We start from the raw sequence: 23034 nt of genomic DNA, 5'->3' as shown, positions 1-23034 counted from the left end.
GAAATAGTAAAATCTTCACTGCTGTATTGACTCATATTTAATTAGCAAGAAAAATATTCCCATCAATATCTATATACTTTCTTTCATTAACAGATTCAATCTCTACAATTTTTATATCAAAAGTTATCTTTAAATAATCTCTAACTATCATAGAACGAAATGACATTTCACCAGAAATATTAACATCATTCATTTTACTTAGATCTACACCCTTTGGATTATTAAAGAAAATACAAATGTCTCCTCTAGAATTATTAATGGTCTTATCATTCTTTTTCAAAGTATCGTGGTCAATCACTTTTTCAAGCTTTGAATAAATTGCCAGGAGTAGAGGAGAAACTTTTGTTAGATTTACTTTAATGGATGTCTTTCCAGGTATAGTTAGAGCTCTTCCTTTAAATGAAATAGAGGGGCTCATGTTATTTTCCATAACTGGTTTTACCCAAAAATTTCCATATTTATCTTTGTTCAATTTAACATCTTTGACATATTTTTCTATATCTTCCACCGAAGTAGAGATTGATTGAAATTTGTCTTTTGTGCTTTGAAACATTGTATTTATTAATGAATAAACTTGCGTTTAGTTTAAGTAAAAATTTACCACATAAATATGATAAGTTCTGAAGGATATTTAGAATTTCCAGACTCTCCATATGATAAATTAGAGAATTGTCCGGCTTGTGATAGAGTGGGGCTTAATGATGAGGATTCATATAAACAATGTATTTTCTGTGATTTAATTTTAATTAATGATAATAAGAAATATAAAAAAATATATAACTCTTTTAAATTAGAACCAAAAATGAATTACTTTACAAGATTAATAAGAGAGATGAATGTTAAGTATTGTGATGATAATACACCATTTCTTTCAAGGGAAGAGACTAATTGTATTGAGGAAATGTATAAGGGTTTAATGATATTTATTATTCAAAATAATTTTAATGGAAATGTTAATACAAGATACTATATAAATAAAATAATGGATTATTTTGAAATTAAACCCGAACTCAGGATAAAATATAGAGTTTCTCAAATAGCTCAAAAAAAGTTGGATAACTTGTTTTCCAAATATATAAATGAATGATTTTTTACCCGTTTGGGAAAATAAGATAAAATTTAATAACCATAAAAACATTCCAAATTCATTGAGATGTCTAATAGTTGGTTCAAGCGGATGTGGAAAAACCTGTTTACTTTTAAAGATGCTCCTTGGTTCTAATTTTTTAGATTATGATAATTTAATAATTTTTACAAAGTCAAGTTTTCAACCCGAGTATCAACTACTCTCACAGGGTTTTAATGCGGGTCTTAAAAAGGAAGACATTATCGGTTTATTTAAACTTCAAAACAAACTAAATGATTATAATATTGATGATATAATACAATTATTTTGTGATACACAGAAATCAAAATCGAAACCCATAACTTGTATTCTCAGTGATAATACGGATGATATACCTTCACCTCAAGATTTAGATAAATCAAAAAAGAACCTTGTCATCTTTGATGATTGTGTTAATGAGAGAAACCAAACAGTAATGGATAGCTACTATACAAGAGGGAGACATTCTTCTTGTAATTGTATATATCTTAGTCAATCATATTTTCAACTCCCTCGACGCTCAATAAGAAACAATGCCAATACTTTTATTTTATTTAAGTTAAATTCAATAGATGTAAATAATTTTTGGAGAGATAATTGCTCTACGTTATGTAGTAAAAAAGAATTTGAAAATTATATGAAACACACGATTGGAAAATATAAATATATTGTTGTGAAACAAGATGAGATACTAAATGATATTTTTCAATAAATAAATACAGAAAATGAATACTGAAGAAAGAGAAAGAAAGTTTAAGGAACATCAACAATTAGTTTCAAAAGTTGTTAAACAACAGGAAGAGATAAAGAAGAAACGGAGACAGAAACTAACTGGTGAAGAAGCCTTTGAAAGAAAACAAGAGAAATTCTTTAAACCACTTTTGAAAACTCAACACCCTACAGTTCCCACGGTAGAATTTACTCCGAAAAAACTTCAAATGCTCAAAGATTTTAGTCAGATAACAAAACAAGAACTTGGTGAATTAGAATATGATGACGAGGGATTATTTCGGAAACTTGAGGAGGTAAATCAACCCCCTAATTATGTTGTGGAAGCTCTTCAAAACAATGAATATTCGGCGGGTTCAAAAACCAGAGCAGGTCTCATTCCAACAGAAGAACCAGCAGTGTTTCATCTTGTGGAAGAAAAGGTATTGATATTTAATGATGAATTGATGTTCTTGAGTTCTACTCAACCAAATGTTAAATTAACTCCAAGATTAATGTTTCTTCTAACAAACCCCGGATTCAGCGGTTCAAAATATTTTGAGGAACCACTTGATATGGAAAGAGAGGAAGATAGGGTATATATTGAGTTGCTAAATGCACTTGATTATGGAGTTTCTGTTGCTGGTAAAAGTAAGAAGAATGAGAAGGAGAAACATATTATTGATGCTTTAAGTAAGCTTGGTTCGGGTGTTAGTTTTCTTCCAAATGACCCATCACAATTAGTTAATAGGCTATTATTGTTGTTAGGTAGTAAGAAGGCTGGAAACAACAATTGTTTTAATGAATCCTCAGCCATTTTAGATCAGTTGATGAACATGAAAATAATTAATAAATGTCAATACAAAGATATTTTATTAGATATTAAATAAGATGAGAAGCACAATTCTTAGTTTTAATTTCACAACGAGCGATTACACAGCTTCATTCCCTTACCCACTACAACTTGACCCCCTTACCTCATATGAGGCATCTTTGTTGTCAATGGAAACTTACAATACCCTTTTTAATATCACAGAGAAAAACAACAAGTTTAGTTATAATCCAGGAAGTGGATATAAAACTATAACCGTTTCACCTGGAGCTTACGAGATTTCTCAAATATCTTCAGAAGTCTCTCGCCTTATGAAAGAAAAAGGTGATGAACCAAAAAATATTGTAATAGATATTCAAAAACACACTTCAAAATCAACTATTAAACTTAAAAATAATTATAAAGTTGATTTCACGATTGAAAATTCGTTCAGAGAGCTATTGGGGTTCTCTTCTAAAAAGATTGAAACTAACGGGACGTCTTACAGTGATAATGTCATTCAAATATCCTCCGGTATAAATTCAGTATTAATTCATTGTGATTTGATTGATGGTGCTTATAACGATGGAATAAGAACAAATACAATATTTTCATTCAGCGCATACTCAACCCCGATTGGTTATAAATTTAATATGGAACCAAAAAATCTTGTCTATTTACCTGTGTCAGGAAAAACCATATACAGAGTAAATTTTAGGATAACCGACCAAGATAATCGTATGATATCCTTTAATGATGAAATTATATCCATCAGAATTCACCTACGTGAAGTTTTTCAATAAATAAATAATGGTTATTGTGAGAAAACACGAGTTGGGAAAATATAAAATAATTACAGGGGATGGGATGTTCCTTTCACCATACTATAAGGGTGAAGGTATGTTTCTTGGGAGAGGATACTATAAACCAAAGCGACAACGGGGTGTGGGACATCAATTTAGAAATAAAGGAGATGGGATAATTGATACTCTAATGGGTATTGGTTCAACCATCCTTAAACATAAAGACCTAATTGGTTCAACTGCTTCTGCCGTGGGCTCCGTTGCGGGTGCTATAAAGAGTATAAAAGATGCTCAAAAGGAGTCTCATAAATTACAAGCAATCAAAGAAATTAAAAAAGGTAAAACTCAACTATCTTCACAAGAACGACAAAAAATCATTAAAATACTTGGGTCAGGGTTTCAACGATTTTAATGCTATATAAATACAAGTATGGAAGCGATTGATAGTATCTATGATTTGGATGATACGATTATCATTTCAAACTCTACTAAAAAGGAAGACTATTTTAAGGTAAATGCTATAACAGGAACAGACTGGAATTCAAACGGAACAAAAAGTTTTGAAATAAATAATCAACAAACTTACTTGAATATAGCTGATAGTTTCTTGCTGTGTAAATTTAAATTCACTAAGGCTGCGAATAATACTAATGCTACACTCGTAAATGATTTCTTCTGGAAAATGTTTGATAGTGTCCGCCTGTATATTGGAACACAAGAGGTTGAAGCGGTTGATTATGTCTCTGCTACATCTGAAATGATGAAATTTACACTATATTCGTTTAGTGATAGAATGGGTAAGGGAGCTGTTGAAGGTTTTATTCCTGATATGTCAACGGGTACAAACGCAGACCCTGGTTATAGTCAAAGGAAGTCAATGTATAATGATGAAACAAAAGCAGTGAATAGTTTTACCGTAGCAGTACCTCTTAAAGGTATATTTGGATTTTGCGATTATGATAAAGTTTTGTATGGGCTTAAAATTAGATTTCAACTACAAAGGAATGATAATGTAAATAGGTTGCTTTTTGGGGATGAAAATGCTTTTGGAGAAAATAATAAATTTGTTATTAATGATTTGTGTTGGTATATCAGTGAATATACTCCTAATCTTAAAACGGAAGAGATGTTAAATAGAAGACTTAACTCAAAGAAACCGCTAAATGTATCATACCTTAAAAGAAGATGTCAACACGTTAAACTGGAACACACTACCTACACTTGGAATTTAGGTGTTCTTCAAGGAAAGCCACGATACCTCTGGCTCATTTTTAAAAAACCAGATGGAGAGGACGGTACTAATAAGAATAATGCCCTGAGTGATAATGCAAAGGTGAAACAACTTCGGGTTTCTCTTGATGGCACATTTTATCCGCGAGATAGATTGGAAATTGATTGGGAAAAAAATGATTATGCGGAAGCCTACAAGTCCTACCAAAAGGTGTGTGAAAGTAATGGTAATAATGATCCTATTTTGGATATGGTTGCGTTTCAAAAACTTTATACAATCTACGCAATTGACCTGAGTTCTCAAAAGGAAACTATAAAGTCTAATCGAGTGGATACTTCTCTATACATTGAAAGAGGGGAGAGTGAAGAGGTTAATGCATATTGTTTGCTTTTGGAGGAAACAGAATTACAGATTAATACAGATAATGGTGTTATGATTAATATCACATAGGTTTTTTCTCATAAATAAATGGTTGGGGTATATGTTAATCAAATCAATCTTAATAAATTAACATCTTGTATTCAAAATCAAAAGCCTTGTATTATTAATGTTAATACAATTCAAAGAAAAGGAGCTGTAAGAATTGATGTTTTACTCACACACACACAAGTAAAAACACTAAATGATGTTGGATCACTTAAAATTAAAATGACGAAACCTATGTTAAAGAAATATTCAATAGACGAGTCAAGAGGAGGATTTCTCCCGTTTCTAATTCCTTTATTTGCTGGTTTAAGTGCGGCGGGAGCATTGACTGGTGGTATTTCAGCAGCGGTAAAAACTGCTAACGAAAGGAAGGCACAACTAAAAGCTCAAAAAGAATTGGAAAGACATAACAAGGAGTTGGAGAAACAAATTAGTGGAAGTGGTGTAATTGTAGATTTTGCTCAAAAACTTGAAAGTCTACCTGATAAAGCTAGATTGTTGGTTGGAGATATGCTTTCCTCTATCGCTCAAGCGGGTGTTAAACTAACTAAACGGGGTAATGGATTGTATCTTTCTCATAAATAAATGGATAAATGGTTTAAACAATTTGGAAAGAATACAACGTCAAATATAGAACTAGCTAAGTATTGTAAAACACTAAAAATTGATAATGTGGTTATTTGTATGAGAGATGAATTAACACATATAAATAAGAATACAAAGAATATTATTATGAATTTAGACACACAGAATGGTTCTCATTGGGTTTGTATTCATAATAGTCAGGATAAATATTATTTTGATAGTTATGGTATGCCACCACCTGTTGAAGTAATACAATTCTTACAGAATGGTGTTTATCAAACATTCCAAGTTCAAGAAATTAATTCTAAATGTTGTGGCCAATTATGTTTATATGTATTATTTCAACTCAACAATAATGAAAATTTTTATGATATCATTTTTTATCTAATATAAATGACCTATGTTGGAAAAGATGGTTCTATCTTTGGAAAATCCTCTCAGGATATTGATTTATCAAATTATTATACAAAGGCACAGGCTGAACGACAAAAATATAGTGTAAGTAAAAATATTAATATGAAGAATACTTATAAATTAATCAATTATCCAAACCCTACAGATGCGAATGACTTGATTAGATTCAGTGATTTATCACAATATATATCTTTAAAGAAAACAGCACGTTTTGTGAAACAAGTAAAATTTACAACCACAACACCTGGTTATACTGACCATACACCTTTCCTCATTGAATTTAACTACCTGCTTACAATTAAATTTTATAAAGAAGGACATTTAGTTAATATGCGAATTAATAAATGGGGGTATGATATGCCTGATTTAGGGTATAATTGGTCTTTTTCAATAAACATAGAAGACCTACATGATTTAAATCAGTCTCGTAAAGAAGAATATTATCCACTTGGTGAAGATAAGGATTTATGTGGAAGTACAATTAGTAAACAACAAATACGTGATTTTAAGAAAATAAAAATATATGATAGTATAGCGATGGTTCGCATGACAAAGAAGGAAGGTAATGAGATAAGGATAGAAAGCCGAGGAATACAAACCGATTTGGTAGTGGGAAGATGGGGTGGTATTACCTGTCATAATATTAATCTCACATATATTTCTGATACATAAATGGCAGGAAGAAGACTACAAGAGAATTATAATTTTTGTATTCAAGGATACCTACAAGAAAAGGGTGCTCGGTATTACATACCTTATGATTTGGAGCATATACATGGGAATTTTGTCATAAAAAACTGGCCTTATACTGATATTGTTAAACCCACAAATAGAGACTTGTTTAAAATATTAAATAAAAATGAACTTCTCAAAGTTATGAAATATAAAACTCTTTTAGAAATCGTCAACAAATCTTATTGGTATCCTATTATGAGAAAAATAATTATAGATACAAGAATATCTCAAAATCCAGATGAGTATATGTATAATATTCTTTGGGGTTCAAACTCAAGGGTAGCAAGGGATGAGGAAGGAGTTGAAGAAGAGAAGGAGGAAAGAGAGAAAAAGGAGAAGGAGGAAAGGGAGAGGGAGGAGAAGGAGGAGAGGGAGAAAAAGGAGGAGAAGGAGGAGAGGGAGAAAAAGGAGAAGGAGGAGAGGGAGAAAAAGGAGAAGGAGGAAAGGGAGAAAAAGGAGAAGGAGGAAAGGGAGAAAAGGGAGAAGGAGGAAAGGGAGAAAAGGGAGAAAAAGGAGAAGGAGGAGAGGGAGAAAATGGAGGAGGAGGAGAGGGAGCAAAGAGAGAGGGAGGAAAAATATAAAAAGATGGAAATCACTGAGATTCATAAAAGATTGAGTGTATTAAAGCAAATAAATCAATCTCAACGCACCGAAGAGGAAATTAAAGAATTAACAACTCTTATGAAGATAATGGTTTCAAAAATAAGAACATCAATGTCTTCAATTTCAGAGATTTAAACGAGAAAGTGGTGAAGAAGAAGAAGAAGAAGAAGGAAAAGATTATGTGATTGATGATGTTGGTGTCATTGACTTTAGTTAGTTTTTATTTGTAAATAAATGGAGGAGAGAGTGAAGGCATTCCTTAGGATTCTTTATGTTTTAAAAATAAAGATTGAAATGTATATGTTGAAAACCAAAAAGGTTTTGATACTCTGTCGGAATTTTTCTGATAAATAAATATGAGTTATTGTCTCAAATGTAAAAAGAAAACTAAATCTAAAAATATCTCTTATGTTAAAGCTAAAAATAATAGAGTTTATCAAAAAGGAATATGTCAAGTATGTGGCTCTAAAAAGTGCCAATTCATCTCTCCTAAAAGAGGAGGAGACATACAAAAGTTTCTGTCAGGAAGTAAATTTACAACAACTGGAATTCCAGGGGAATTACACCTTCCAGGGTATTCTTTCTGTGGTCCAGGAACAAACTTGGATAAAAGATTAGATGAGGCTGACAATCCTAAACCTTGGTCTAAACCTACAAATAGGGTTGACGAAGTGTGTATGAAGCATGATATTGCTTATGGGAAAACCACTACGTTGACTGAAAAACATAAAGCCGACAGCGAAATGTTGTATAATTTGTCTTTGATACAAAATCCAACGTTGAGAGAGAAAGTTGATAGGTTTATTGTGAGAAATTTGATAAATGCTAAATTGAAACTTGGTCTTGGTTATTCCTCAAAAAACTATTAGGCTCTAATGATGCCATCAAGACTGAGGAGCTTTTGGCTGAAGAATTACACAAACCTATAATCACAAAGTTTAAAAGAAGGAAGGTTTATTCTAAATACACCGACCACATATGGTCCGCTGATTTAATTGAATTGAATAATGACAGGGGATACAGGTATGCTTTAACCGTTATTGATTTGAGGAGTAGATTTGCCTGGGTTGTCCCTTTAAAAAATAAAAGGGGTGATACTTTAATGTTAGCCTTTAAGCTAATATTTGATCGGGATAAAAGGAAACCAAAGAAGTTATGGACTGATGAGGGAACAGAGTTCTATAACAAAATATTCATGAAATTTCTTAAGGGGAAGGGTATTAAATTATACAGCACCTTTAATGAAGGAAAGGCAGTTGTTATTGAGCGTTTTAATCGTACTTTAAAAGAGAAATTATATAAAAAATTCACACAACTCGGTTCTCAAAAATGGGTGTATTTAATTCAGGATATTGTAGATAATTACAATAATACAGTTCATTCATCAACACAATCAAAACCATCAGAAACATTTACAAAATTAGAATATGAAAAGGAGATTAATTTGAGAAAGCCCAAGTTTAAAGTTGGTGATATTGTAAGGATATACAAATGGAAAAGCCATTTTGAGAAAGGTTATACACAAAAATGGACTAATGAATTATTTATAATCGTTGATGTAATGGCTACAAACCCTTGGACTTACAAATTAAATGATATAAATCGAGAAGAAATCTTGGGTTCATTTTACTCGCAAGAATTACAAAAAACAAAGCTAATAATTCATTAAACAACATTTCTATTCACCCCACCCATATTAGCTAATTTAATTCGTGGTAATAATAAAAAAAAATTAAATAAATAAAAAATCATAAGCCACGCCCACACCGACCCCGCCCACACAGACCCCGCCCACACAGACCCCGCCCACACAGACCCCGCCCACACAGACCCCGCCCACACAGACCACACCCATCATCCCCCACCCTCCGTGCACCCCCACCCTTGACCCTTCACCCCCCTCATCCCACCCCCACCTTCCCCACACACACAAGGGGAGGGGAGGGGTGGGATGAGGGGGGTGAAGGGTCTTTGGCAGGGGTGCACCTCCCCGTTCCCTCCTTTATTCTCTTTTTGTAATTAAGAATTAAATAATTGTAAACAAAACAAATATATATAAATATTGAAAACATTAAAATCTTTATATTATTAAAACATTTTTCTTGAGGTATACATTCAACTTCTCCCCAGCATAAGTCATCAATTTCTTCCCAGCACAAGTCAAAGGTTGGTTCAGCAGATGTCTTCAGGTTTTGAATCTCTTTCTATTAAAGACAAGAGGGGAGAGATATTTATTTCATATTTATGTTCCATGTCAAAGCGTCTTGAAAAGCGCTATACAAAATAAATGTATTATTATTATTATTATTAATATAGGGTCGGATGCCCTTCCTGACACCAACCCTGAATCACCTCTTACGATGCGCAGGGATATGGTGTACCTATTATAAACGGTGAACCACACACACGTACACACATGCTTACCTCGAAAAAATCCAGCTTAGCGTCCAGATCGTCGAGATGAAAATTAAGGATATCACAGGATGACAGGAAATAACCATTCCTATGGAGTCCAAAATCGTCCCACTCCAAGCTTTGGTCTTCGAGGCTGCAAACAAAATAAGGAGAAATTACTATGCTGAAGTAAGCTTGACAAAACATCACACACACGCACACACACACACATTCACAGATACATACACACACACATACACACACACACACATGCATAGATACATACACACAAGAACACACACATACACACACACACACATACACACACACACACACACACACAATCTCATTTTTTCATTTCTGTTCCTCACAATTCGATCTCTCTATTTTAATCACAGACACACATGCACACACATACACATACACACACACACATGCACACACACATGCACACACCTCTCGTTTTTTATTTTCTATCATACCTTTCACGTGAATTTTCTAAGAACGGTGAAACATTGAATTCATTCTGAGCCCACCATCTCGGAGGTAGGTTATTCAAACCCGTATTCAGTTCGTTGTGGAACTCTTGAGAAACAACTTGAAATTCTGCCAGGATATTTACAATATTTGAATTGCTGCAATGAATAGGAAAAATAAATTATTAGTTGTATAATTAATCACATACAAAGCTCTCATTAACAGTGTTTAATACCAAATGAACTTACCAATGTCCTGGCGAGTATTCTTCATCAGAGGAAAGACTGGAATAAGACAAGCTCATCTTCGTTCACAATGTTTAAATGTCCCATTCGGAGACCTCTCTTTTTATAATGAACAAAATGTATTTCGGGGAACTGAAGTGCTTGTCAGCTTTTGGAAACTGAGGGCGTGTGTTTGTGAAAAACAGGAAACAAGACAAAGAGAATTCCTTGGAAGTTATCCAAGTGAAACAACGTCATTTCTCAACAGTGAGCTATTAATTAGAAAAGGTTCGAGTGGTATATAAATGGAAAACAAAATGAATGTAAAAAATATCAAATAAGTATAATTGAAAAGGCAACTGGTAAAAAAGTTCACAAAACAAATAAGAGAATTAATTTAAATACCGGTGAGTTGGATGAGACGGTGAGGAGAGTTGTAGGAGAATTAAATTATTTCCCACGCATAAACAAATATTTGTAGGGTCGTTGTTTGAGTGGGTTATATTCACCAGATGATATTAAGAGTAAAAGGTTAAAAGGTCCATAAGGTCAGAAGGATCACAGGTGTTTAAGTGGTCTAATGAATAAGGATAGCATGTCAAAAGGTTAGAAGGTTCGTAAAGAAAAGGGTGAGAGAAATATAGGTGTTTAGGGTCAATGAGGGAGGGAAAGAATTAATATGGAAGTGAATGGGTCAAAGATTAATCTGCCAGATGATATGTAGAAGAAGGATGATAGGTCTATAAGAGAAAACAAATATTTGTAGTGTTTGAGTGGTCTAATGAACAACATTAAGGATAGGTACTACAGACAAAAGGTTCATAAAGATGAGGGTGGGAGAAATAGAGGTGTTTATGATTTTTGAAAAAGACAAGGGGGTAAATGACATTAGATAGGGATTTCCCATGTTAAACGGAGGTGTCCCAGAAGCAACATTATTACACTACTTCTAAGGCATGGAACCATGGGACCAGTTCCGTCAGGGCATCAAGGTACGTCGTGAATGAAGCCTGCCAAAGAGAACGCACGTAGACCAGTACCAACATCTCTAGTTCCAGCACAATTGCCCAGTACTGAAAGTTGGGAATGTCTTCTCCTCTCTGGTGACACCAGTCTTCGAACTCAGGCAGGTCTTCTGCATCATCAGCATATGTCATACAGTGGCGTTCATACGCACGGTGTTGCAGGATGTGCAGTGCCGCTGCAGTGATTTGATGAGCTCTTCTTGTGCGGGTGACGTGGGCAGCTCGGAGGAAGGAGTCGGCCGTCCCTGGCGTTGCAATCTCAGCTTGCAAAATCTGCAAATCTTGCAAAAATCAAATCTCTGAATCTGAGATGGCCCAATATCCAGATCTTTTCATAATATGATAGTCTACTAGTGTGCCAAATTTGGTGCTTGTATCACAAAATGCACAATTGTTGTGCTATATTTAGCTTAGCTGTTGGACTATACACACTTTGGTGGTTTTAAAATGACAGAATATGTCTATTAGAAAAAAAAAATGAACATTGAAGACGACGCTGCTAAAAGAAATACACCGCTCTAACACACATCCACGAGTTTAAACTACATTTACAACAAAAATGAAAACCATTTTCATATCACAATGTTAAATATAGAATATATATATATATATATGAGATAATTTTTTTTTTTTAAGAGCCCTATCTTCCAATGGTAAAAAATCCTTCAAAAAATTCCTGGATCCGGAATAATATTATCCTAAGCTTCACAAAAAACTAATCAATTCTTCCTTATTGCAAGGGCAATCATCCCACCAACTTTCATCCAAATCTGTTCAGAACTTTTCCAGATATCTTGTTCACAAACACACGAGCAAACACACGAACAAACACACTAACAAACACACTAACAAACACACTAACAAACACACTAACAAACACACTAACACACACACGAACACACACACGAACACACACACGAACACACACACGAACACACACACACACACACACACGAACACACACACACACACACACACACACACACACACACACACACACACACACACGATGGAATACATTACTCCCTGGCGGGAGTAACAATGACAGAAGATGGTTCATTAGTTAATGGAATAACCCGTGAGTGCAGCGGAACGTTGCTGTTTTTTAAATCAGAACTCGTGACCCGAGCAGTGATGATACAACCAACTACCGGAGCGGTGATGATGCAACCAAACTACCCGAGCGGTGATGATGCAACCAAACTACCCGAGGATGATGAATTCGCACGACATTTTGGGCGCTAAAAAGTTGAGATCTGGTGATCTATGAATTGAATGCAAATCGGCGCTCAGTGGGATGAGGTGTTGAAAGGGTCGGGTCGAGGTGTTGAGAGGGTCGGGACGAGGTGTTGAGGGGGTCGGGACGAGGTGTTGAGAGGGTCGGGACGAGGTGTTGAGAGGGTCGGGACGAGGTGTTGAGAGGGTCGGGACGAGGTGTTGAGAGGGTCGGGACGAGGTGTTGAGAGGGTCGGGACGAGGTGTTGAGAGGGTCGGGACGAGGTGTTGAGAGGGTCGGGACGAGGTGTTGAGAGGGTCGGGACGAGGTGTTGAGAGGGTCGGGACGAGGTGTAGAGAGGGTCGGGAAGAGGGGTTGAGAGGGTCGGGACGAGGTGTTGAGAGAGTCGGGACGAGGTGTTGAGAGGGTCGGGACGAGGTGTTGAGAGGGTCGGGACGAGGTGTTGAGAGGGTCGGGACGAGGTGCTGAGAGGATCGGGTCGAGGTGTTGAGGGTCGGGACGAGGTGTTGAGAGGGTCGGGACGAGGTGTTGAGAGGGTCGGGACGAGGTGTTGAGAGGGTCGGGACGAGGTGTTGAGAGTGTCGGGACGAGGTGTTGACAGGGTCGGGACGAGGTGTTGACAGGGTCGGGACGAGGTGTTGAGAGGGTCGGGACGAGGTGTTGAGAGGGTCGGAACGAGGTGTTGAGAGGGTCGGAACGAGGTGTTGAGAGGGTCGGGATGAGGTGTTTAGAGGTTGTGGACGAGGTGTTTAGAGGTTGTGGACGCGGTGTTGAGAGGTTCGGGCGAGGTGTTGAGGGTCGGGACGAGGTGTTGGGAGGGTCGGGACGAGGTGTTGAGAGGGTCGGAACAAGGTGTTGAGAGGGTCGGGACGAGGTGTTTAGAGGGTCGGGACGGGGTGTTGAGAGGGTCTGGATGAGGTATTGAGAGGTTGGGGATGAGGTATTGAGAGGTTGTGGACGAGGTATTGAGAGGTTGTGGACGAGGTATTGAGAGGTTGTGGACGAGGTGTAGTGAGGGTGGGGACAAAGTGTTGAGAGGTTGGGGAAGAGGTGTGGAGAGGCTGGGGACGAGGCATTGAGAGATCGGGACGAGGCATTGAGAGGGTCGGGACGAGGAGTTGAGAGGGTCGGGACGAGGTGTTGAGGGGGTCGGGACGAGGTGTTGAGGGGGTCGGGACGAGGTGTTGAGGGGGTCGGGACGAGGTGTTGAGAGGGTCGGGACGAGGTGTTGAGAGGGTCGGGACGAGGTGTTGAGAGGGTCGGGACGAGGTGTTGAGAGGGTCGGGACGAGGTGTTGAGAGGGTCGGGACGAGGTGTTGAGAGGGTCGGAACGAGGTGTTGAGAGGGTCGGGATGAGGTGTTGAGAGGGTCGGGACGAGGTGTTGAGAGGGTCGGGACGAGGTGTTGAGAGAGTCGGGACGAGGTGTTGAGAGGGTCGGGACGAGGTGTTGAGAGGGTCAGGACGAGGTGTTGAGAGGGTCGGGACGAGGTGTTGAGAGGATCGGGTCGAGGTGTTGAGAGGGTCGGGACGAGGTGTTGAGAGGGTCGGGACGAGGTGTTGAGAGGATCGGGACGAGGTGTTGAGAGGGTCGGGACGAGGAGTTGAGAGGGTCGGGACGAGGAGTTGAGAGGGTCGGGACGAGGAGTTGAGAGGGTCGGGACGAGGTGTTGAGAGGGTCGGGACGAGGTGTTGAGAGGATCGGGACGAGGTGTTGAGAGGGTCGGGACGAGGTGTTGAGAGGGTCGGGACGAGGTGTTGAGAGGGTCGGGACGAGGTGTTGAGAGGGTCGGGACGAGGTGTTGACAGGGTCGGGACGAGGTGTTGACAGGGTCGGGACGAGGTGTTGACAGGGTCGGGACGAGGTGTTGACAGGGTCGGGACGAGGTGTTGACAGGGTCGGGACGAGGTGTTGACAGGGTCGGGACGAGGTGTTGAGAAGGTCGGGACGAGGTGTTGAGAGGGTCAGAACGAGGTGTTGAGAGGGTCGGAACGAGGTGTTGAGAGGGTCGGGATGAGGTGTTTAGAGGTTGTGGACGAGGTGTTTAGAGATTGTGTGCGCGGTGTTGAGAGGTTCGGGCGAGGTGTTGAGGGTCGGGACGAGGTGTTGGGAGGGTCGGGACGAGGTGTTGAGAGGGTCGGAACAAGGTGTTGAGAGGGTCGGGACGAGGTGTTTAGAGGGTCGGGACGGGGTGTTGAGAGGGTCTGGATGAGGTATTGAGAGGTTGGGGATGAGGTATTGAGAGGTTGTGGACGAGGTATTGAGAGGTTGTGGACGAGGTATTGAGAGGTGGTGGACGAGGTGTAGTGAGGGTGGGGACAAAGTGTTGAGAGGGTGGGGAAGAGGTGTGGAGAGGCTGGGGACGAGGCATTGAGAGATCGGGACGAGGCATTGAGAGTGTCGGGACGAGGAGTTGAGAGGGTCGGGAAGAGTCGTCGAGAGGGTCGGGACGAGGCATTGAGAGGGTCTGGACGTGACGAGGTGTTGAGAGGGTCATGACGAGGTGTTGAGAGGGTCGGGACGAGGTATCGAGAGGTTGTGGACGAGGTGTGGAGAGGGTGGTGATGAATTGTTGAGAGGGTGGGGAAGAGGTGTTGAGAGGATCGGGACAAGGTGGAGAGGGTCGGGACGAGGTGGAGAGGGTCGGGTCGAGGTGTTGAGAGGGTCAGGACGAGGTGTTGAGAGGGTCGGGACGAGGTGTTGAGAGGGTCGGGTCGAGGTGTTGAGAGGGTCGGGACGAGGTGTTGAGAGGGTCGGGACGAGGTGTTGAGAGGGTGGGGACGAGGTGTTGAGAGGGTCGGGACGAGGTGTTGAGAGGGTCAGGACGGGGTGTTGAGAGGGTCTGGACGAAATGTTGAGAGGGTCTTGACGAAGTGTTGAGAGGGTCGGGACGAGGTGTTGAGAGGGTCGGGACGAGGTGGAGAGGGTCGGGTCGAGGTGTTGAGAGGGTAGGGACGAGGTGTTGAGAGGGTCGGGACGAGGTGTTGAGAGGGTCGGGGTGAGGTGTTGAGAGGGTCGGGACGAGGTGTTGAGAGGGTCGGGAAGAGGTGTTGAGAGGGTGGGGTGAGGTGTTGAGAGGGTCGGGACGAGGTGTTGAGAGGGTCGGGACGAGGTGTTGAGAGGGTCGGGACGAGGTGTTGAGAGGGTCGGGACAAGGTGTGGAGAGGGTCGGGATGAGGTGTCGAGAGGCTCGGGACGAGGTGTCAGGATGAGGTGTCGAGAGGATCGGGACGAGGTGTCGAGAGGATCGGGACGAGGTGTCGAGAGGGTCGGGACGAGGTGTCGAGAGGGTGGGGATGAGGTGTCGAGAGGGTCAGGACGAGGTGTCGAGAGGGTCGGGACGAGGTGTCGAGAGGGTGGGTCGAGGTGTCGAGAGGGTCGGGACGAGGTGTTGAGAGGGTCGGGGCGAGGTGTTGAGAGGGTCGGGACGAGGTGTTGAGAGGGTCGGGAGGAGGTGTTGACAGGGTCGGGACGAGGTGTTGACAGGGTCGGGACGAGGAGTTGAGAGGGTCGGGACGAGGAGTTGAGAGGGTCGGGACGAGGAGTTGAGAGGGTCGGGACGAGGTGTTGAGAGGGTCGGGACGAGGTGTTGAGGATCGGGACGAGGTGTTGAGAGGGTCGAGACGAGGTGTTGAGAGGGTCGGGACGAGGTGTTGAGAGGGTCGGGACGAGGTGTTGAGAGGGTCGGGACGAGGTGTTGAGAGGGTCGGGACGAGGTGTTGACAGGGTCGGGACGAGGTGTTGACAGGGTCGGGACGAGGTGTTGACAGGGTCGGGACGAGGTGTTGACAGGGTCGGGACGAGGTGTTGAGAGGGTCGGAACGAGGTGTTGTGAGGGTCGGAATGAGGTGTTGAGAGGGTCGGGACGAGGTGTTTAGAGGTTGTGGACGAGGTGTTTAGAGGTTGTGGACGCGGTGTTGAGAGGTTCGGGCGAGGTGTTGAGGGTCGGGACGAGGTGTTGGGAGGGTCGGGACGAGGTGTTGAGAGGGTCGGGACGAGGTGTTGAGAGGATCGGGTCGAGGTGTTGAGGGTCGGGACGAGGTGTTGAGAGGGTCGGGACGAGGTGTTGAGAGGGTCGGGACGAGGTATTGAGAGGTTGTGGACGAGGTATTGAGAGGTTGTGGACGAGGTATTGAGAGGGTCGGGACGAGGAGTTGAGAGGGTCGGGACGAGGAGTTGAGAGGGTCGGGACGAGGAGTTGAGAGGGTCGGGACGAGGAGTTGAGAGGGTCGGGACGAGGTGTTGAGAGGGTCGGGACGAGGTGTTGAGAGGGTCGGGACGAGGTGTTGAGAGGGTCGGGACGAGGTGTTGAGAGGGTCGGGACGAGGTGTTGAGAGGGTCGGGACGAGGTGTTGACAGGGTCGGGACGAGGTGTTGACAGGGTCGGGACGAGGTGTTGACAGGGTCGGGACGAGGTGTTGACAGGGTCGGGACGAGGTGTTGACAGGGTCGGGACGAGGTGTTGAGAAGGTCGGGACGAGGTGTTGAGAGGGTCAGAACGAGGTGTTGAGAGGGTCGGAACGAGGTGTCGAGAGAGTCGGGACGAGGTGTTGAGAGGGTCGGGACGAGGTGTTGAGAGGGTCGGGACGAGGTGTTGAGAGGGTCGGGACGAGGTGTTGAGAGGATCGGGTCGAGGTGTTGAGAGGATCGGGTCGAGGTGTTGAGGGTCGGGACGAGGTGTTGAGAGGGTCGGGACGAGGTGTTGAGAGGGTCGGGACGAGGTGTTGAGAGTGTCGGGACGAGGTGTTGAGAGGGTCGGGACGAGGAGTTGAGAGGGTCGGGACGAGGAGTTGAGAGGGTCGGGACGAGGAGTTGAGAGGGTCGGGACGAGGAGTTGAGAGGGTCGGGACGAGGTGTTGAGAGGGTCGGGACGAGGTGTTGAGAGGGTCGGGACGAGGTGTTGAGAGGGTCGGGACGAGGTGTCGAGAGGGTCGGGAAGATGTGTCGAGAGGGTGGGTCGAGGTGTCGAGAGGGTCGGGACGAGGTGTCGAGAGGGTGGGGACGAGGTGTCGAGAGGGTTGGGACGAGGTGTCGAGAGGGTCGGGACGAGGTGTCGAGAGGGTCGGGACGAGGTGTCGAGAGGGTCGGGACGAGGTGTCGAGAGGGTCGGGACGAGGTGTCGAGAGGGTCGGGACGAGGTGTCGAGAGATTCGGGACGAGGTGTCGAGAGGGTCGGGACGAGGTGTCGAGAGGGTCGGGACGAGGTGTCGAGAGGGTCGGGACGAGGTGTCGAGAGGGTCGGGACGAGGTGTCGAGAGGGTCGGGACGAGGTGTCGAGAGGGTCGGGACGAGGTGTCGAGAGGGTCGGGACGAGGTGTCGAGAGGGTCGGGACGAGGTGTCGAGAGGGTCGGGACGAGGTGTCGAGACGAGGTATTGAGAGGGTCGGGGCAATGTGTTGAGAGGGTCGGGATGAGGTGTTGAGAGGGTAGGGACGAGGTGTTGAGAGGGTAGGGACGAGGTGTTGAGAGGGTCGGGACGAGGTGTTGAGAGGGTCGGGATGATGTGTTGAGAGGGTGGGGACGAGGTGTTGAGAGGGTCGGGACGAGGTGTTGAGAGGGTCGGGACGAGGTGTGGAGAGGGTCGGGACGAGGTGTCGAGAGGGTCGGGACGAGGTGTCGAGAGGGTCGGGACGAGGTGTCGAGAGGGTCGGGACGAGGTGTCGAGAGGGTCGGGACGAGGTGTCGAGAGGGTCGGGACGAGGTGTCGAGAGGGTCGGGACGAGGTGTTGAGAGGGTCGGGACGAGGTGTTGAGAGGCTCTGGACGAGGTATTGAGAGGGTCGGGGCAATGTGTTGAGAGGGTCGGGACGAGGTGTTGAGAGCGTCAGGACGAGGTGTTGAGAGGATCGCACTTTGACGAGGTACGGGTTTCATGTCAAATTCCTCGGTAAATGAGGGAGAGCCCCGGAGTCATCCATGGTGTGGATCCGTCCATGGAAATTTATGATATTAAGTGAAACTTTGCGGACAGTGTAGTTATCGACCCTCCAATATCCTGCAGATGTCTCAGCACAATCACGAGTAAAGATCTCAATACGGGTGTCTTGTCTTGAACTTTATTCTTCCAACAATAAAACGATCACACACACCATGAGGAAGTTACGAATTCCTATCGACACCATATAAACGATTACAATGCAAACAAAATACGAAAAGTTAGAACAATGTCACATTATGTGATGTGCACCTCGATAGTAAAACTTTCCAATTGACAGAGACAAAGAGCATGACACATGAACTCAAAACCACGTGGTTTGGGCCCAGAAACATGAGGCTGAGGAGAGATTGAAACAAAATAATACAAAAGCTCGATAGAAAAAAAAAACCTCTTGAAACCACAAAATACTTTGCTCCATAGATGTCCGACATATTTATACACTGAATTATAACGAAGGAATACCTTGTTACCTCTTTATTCTGGGCTCCAAAGACGAGTTTCGTTGCTTCGATTCGGCGGCTTCTTTTCCGTTCAAACACGTTTGGCGAATTAATAAAAGCCGTTCGACCTATTTTCGAACATGGTCTAAATAATCACACACGTACATTACAAAGTATTCTAATGCATGACTCCGGGCTTGACAATCACTTCTTGTGGTAACAAAGTGTTCAAACTAAAGTACATCGATGTAAATCAATGGTAATACACAGCACTATTTCCTGATCACGTATGGACACAAACTTGTGAGTTGTGATGCGGTCCTCGCCAAGAACACTGTCCTGTGTGACCGGAAATGCGTCATAAATTAATCAAGATAACGGTTAATTAAATTTAACATTACCAGTTGCAGTACAAATAAAGTTAAAATATATCATATAATGAAGTTATATTTAACAACCAGTAACAGCAAACATAATTATTCGATGTTATTTACACCGATCCCTCTGAACCCACGTGTGGTGAGGCGCCCGCGTCACGTCAGTATCGTTAAAACTTTGATTGAGGGATCTTCAAACATTGAAGCATTTCTTATGACTGTCTCCTTCCACCCTAAAACTGGTGTTGATTTAACGGTTATGCTGGAGATCTTGGGATCCTCGGCTCCTGAGTTTGAATCCCGATCAGCCAATGAATGAACACCAGGTGAGTTGACTCATCTGTCATCCTTCCGAGGTCGGCAAAATGAATACCAACTCACCTGGTCCTCTCTCAAGGAGGTTAGTGGCAGGATTTGCACTCCGGCTGCTGTACCACATTATGTAACACACACAGTGATGTGTGTCGGGATGGTGCTGAGGTCACTTTGATGGTGTTGGCTAACTCACCAACATATAGAATAAACCAGGATCTCAATGCAATCTCTTCGTTTCCATGGTGACAGACAGCTTGGAGACTTGGAGTACTTCAAAAAATTGCTAACTGGTATCTCCACCCAGGTCAGACTATCCTCTTCAACTAAAGTATCAAACAAGTCCGGATACGCCGCTGTTAGACTGTGTCTTGTTTTGTTTGTTTTTGTTTACATAGACGAGGCTCATGGAAGAACAAAAGGTTTGTTGTTGAGTGCTCGCCAAGTGTTTTAAGCACACAAGCAAGAACTTCATCAAAACCGTTGGTAAGGAACGGCTGGCCTGGCAAGCGATAGCAAGCTGCTTGGTAACTGAACACACAAGCTCGACAGCCCGAAGACCCTTTTGTGATTCTGTCGTTTGTGGAATGAACAAAGAAAATTGCAGGTGATATTCAACCAGTTACAGTTTTACACCTTTTGTTACCTCCGCAGCCGAAGGTGGATGCAGGTTATGTTTTCACCCGTTTCTCGGTCTGTTTGTGAACAGAATATCTCAAAAAGTTGTGGAGAGATTCGGATGAAATTTGGTGTATGAGTTGCTAAGCGACAAGAACAAGCGATTAGATTTTGGTTCAAGTCGAATCCAGATCCGACCTTTCAGTGCCCGACCTAACAAAACAAAGTGTTCACCTGGTGCAGGTATGCTCTCCTCCGAATGCCGTTCGAGTTGAGCTGTTTCGCTTTTCAACATCTCCGGAGTAGTTTTGTTTCACCTTGGGCCAGGTGTTCTGATGTTAAAAACCACAACGTTCCGCCATGATCACGGGTTGGTCCATTTACAAATGAGGGGTGTTTTGCGATCGTGCAATATATTATAGTGTGGATTTGATAAACAATATCGATCTGTATTAACATTAGCAATTATACAATTTTGATTGTGGTTATTGTTGCATTTGTTTACATTAAACTGAGTTATTATTTTATTTGACCTGCTTTTTCTACTAATACGAACCTCATCCCCTAATTTTGTAATAGTCCTGTCCAGGAAAACATCAGGAAAACGTTTTTTCATCAATTCATCACGTGACAGTGCTTTCTTTCCTCGAGATGGAGCACTCCCTTTGTGCTGTGTTTATCACCACTCACAAGGTGATTGTTTTGTCAGCAAAGTGAGACCCACCCTCGGTCTCATCTCGAAAGATTATGAACCACCATCGATGATCTCTCGTGATCTCTCATCTCTCTTGATGTTGGGCTGCATTGGTTGCATGACGTCATGGGATTTGGGGGCCTGGGCACGTGCGTTAATTCGCCACTGCTGTGTCAGGGAGTGTGTTAGTCATTGAGTCATTCAGTGAGTGAATGAGTGTGTCATTGAGTGTGTGTCATTCAGTGAGTGTGCATATGAGAGTGAGGGAGTGAGTGTGAGTCATTTAGTGAGTCAGTGAGTGAGTAAGTAAGTGAGTGACTCCACAAACACTTCAGTCATTATTACTTGAACCAAACACGCGATTTTGACCAACCTGACCACAAGCTGCATACCTGATACCTTATCAAGGTGGATTGATTGACCGCATCAAAATCTGCGCTCATTGGGGGCGCCTCTTGGGGGGTGGGGAGGTATGTACTTTCTTCTCCGAAACTACACACACAATTTCGATGAAACTTGACGACAACCTTCATCGCCCATGATGCACCAAAGTTTTTTCACCACAGAAAAAATTCAAGGTCTGAGGTCGTTGTGGTTTGAGTGATTGTTGCTCCTGAACCAGGAAGCTTCAGTACCCGCAGTCCCGTTTTTATTTCGACAATTATTCACTTTAAATGTTGAACTGATGCATGATTTAACCAACTCGTCCATTGTTTGGATTAAATAATGTCGATGTTCGTCAGTGGACGACTACGGTGAATCCACAACACACTGTAAACTGAATGGCATTGAGGTTCAGGCCTTTTCGGATACTGGTTCCCAAATAAGCCAAGCAAGCAGAGACTGGCTACAAGATAACTTGCCAGACACCGTTGCAAGACCAGTGGAAGAAATCCTACAGGATGGATTGTGATTAAAGGCTGCAAATGGAAGCCCCATTCCATTTGAAGGATGCATTGAAGCAGAGTTCAAGCTTTAAAAAGGTGGCAGAGAAGCGTATTTTAGTGTGTTTTGGTCAGTAAGGGACAGGTGACAGACCCAACAATTGTCCTCAGCGTAATTTCAGAGTTGATGGTTCAGTACAAGGCCAAGTCTGCCGATATAGTAGCACCACTGGAGTCATTCGTTTATTTGTTTCCGGAACGGAACCTATCACAAATATATACACTCAACCAGACTTTGGAGAATCCAGAGGAGGGACCAGTTTCCATGTGTGCAGGCCGTCGCCCTACTCAAAGCCTTCCTGGGAGAACAACAAATATCCCTTATGTTCGTTCTCATCCACTTGCAGTCAAAACACCCACATTGTGAGAAACTGACCAAGAACAGTGCTGGTCAGAAGGGGAGACAGTGAAACCTTTTTTTTGTAAACTTCGTCTCGGCTCCTATGAGAGCTAACACATGGAACATGCTTTCAGCTCTTTCACGAGCCTCGATTCAGTATACAAAAAAAAAAAAAACATAATTAGGGGGGCAGGTGGGACAACATGGGGAGAGAGAGGGCAGTACAACAACAGCTGGGAACAGGGCCATCGGGAAATCTGTTAAAGAGAGAGGGCTTGGTGGGGTATGTGGGATAAAGAAAATGGACATGACAGGGTAGTTTTAATCAGGAAAGAAATCGGAATTTGAAGGAGGTGAATTTAAGGTGGATTAAAGGGGGTACAAAAGATCAAGGTTTTGGACAGGGGAAATATGAGATGGTGGTGACCACCTGTTTTAAAAACCTGGAGGGAGGAGTGGGATTGAAGAAACTGCGGAAGTTCGTTCTGGAGGCGGAAAAAGAGGAATTAAAGAGTGAAAGTCAGCAAAGAGTCTTCATTGTGGCAGTTTCACCAGAAGAGGTTTACTGGTAGACCTTGTGCGTCGTGCAGGATTA

The 23034-nt window shown here is 42.7% G+C and overlaps 1 protein-coding gene and 1 long non-coding RNA gene across 3 annotated transcripts in view; both read right to left on the bottom strand.

Annotated features, from left to right (window-relative positions):
• The window catches only part of LOC144894190 (uncharacterized), a 93184-nt gene that overhangs the window by 55330 nt on the left and 14820 nt on the right, over positions 1-23034 (bottom strand). The gene's annotated exons all lie outside the window — the stretch shown is intronic.
• Positions 9547-10767, bottom strand: LOC144889625 (uncharacterized). Of its 2 annotated transcripts, XR_013621935.1 has the most exons (4): positions 10541-10767; positions 10298-10450; positions 9846-9969; positions 9547-9625 (listed from the first exon to the last, which is right to left on the bottom strand). It is a non-coding gene; the product is annotated as an uncharacterized LOC144889625 (long non-coding RNA). The 2 variants fall into 2 exon arrangements; XR_013621934.1 differs by having other exon boundaries at positions 10298-10762.

The sequence above is a fragment of the Myxine glutinosa genome, chromosome 1, assembly GCF_964187855.1.
Source record: "Myxine glutinosa chromosome 1, kmMyxGlut1.1, whole genome shotgun sequence".
Classification (NCBI taxonomy): domain Eukaryota; kingdom Metazoa; phylum Chordata; class Myxini; order Myxiniformes; family Myxinidae; genus Myxine; species Myxine glutinosa.
Note: the sequence above shows the minus strand (reverse complement) of the source record. Positions and strands in the feature narration are given on the sequence as shown.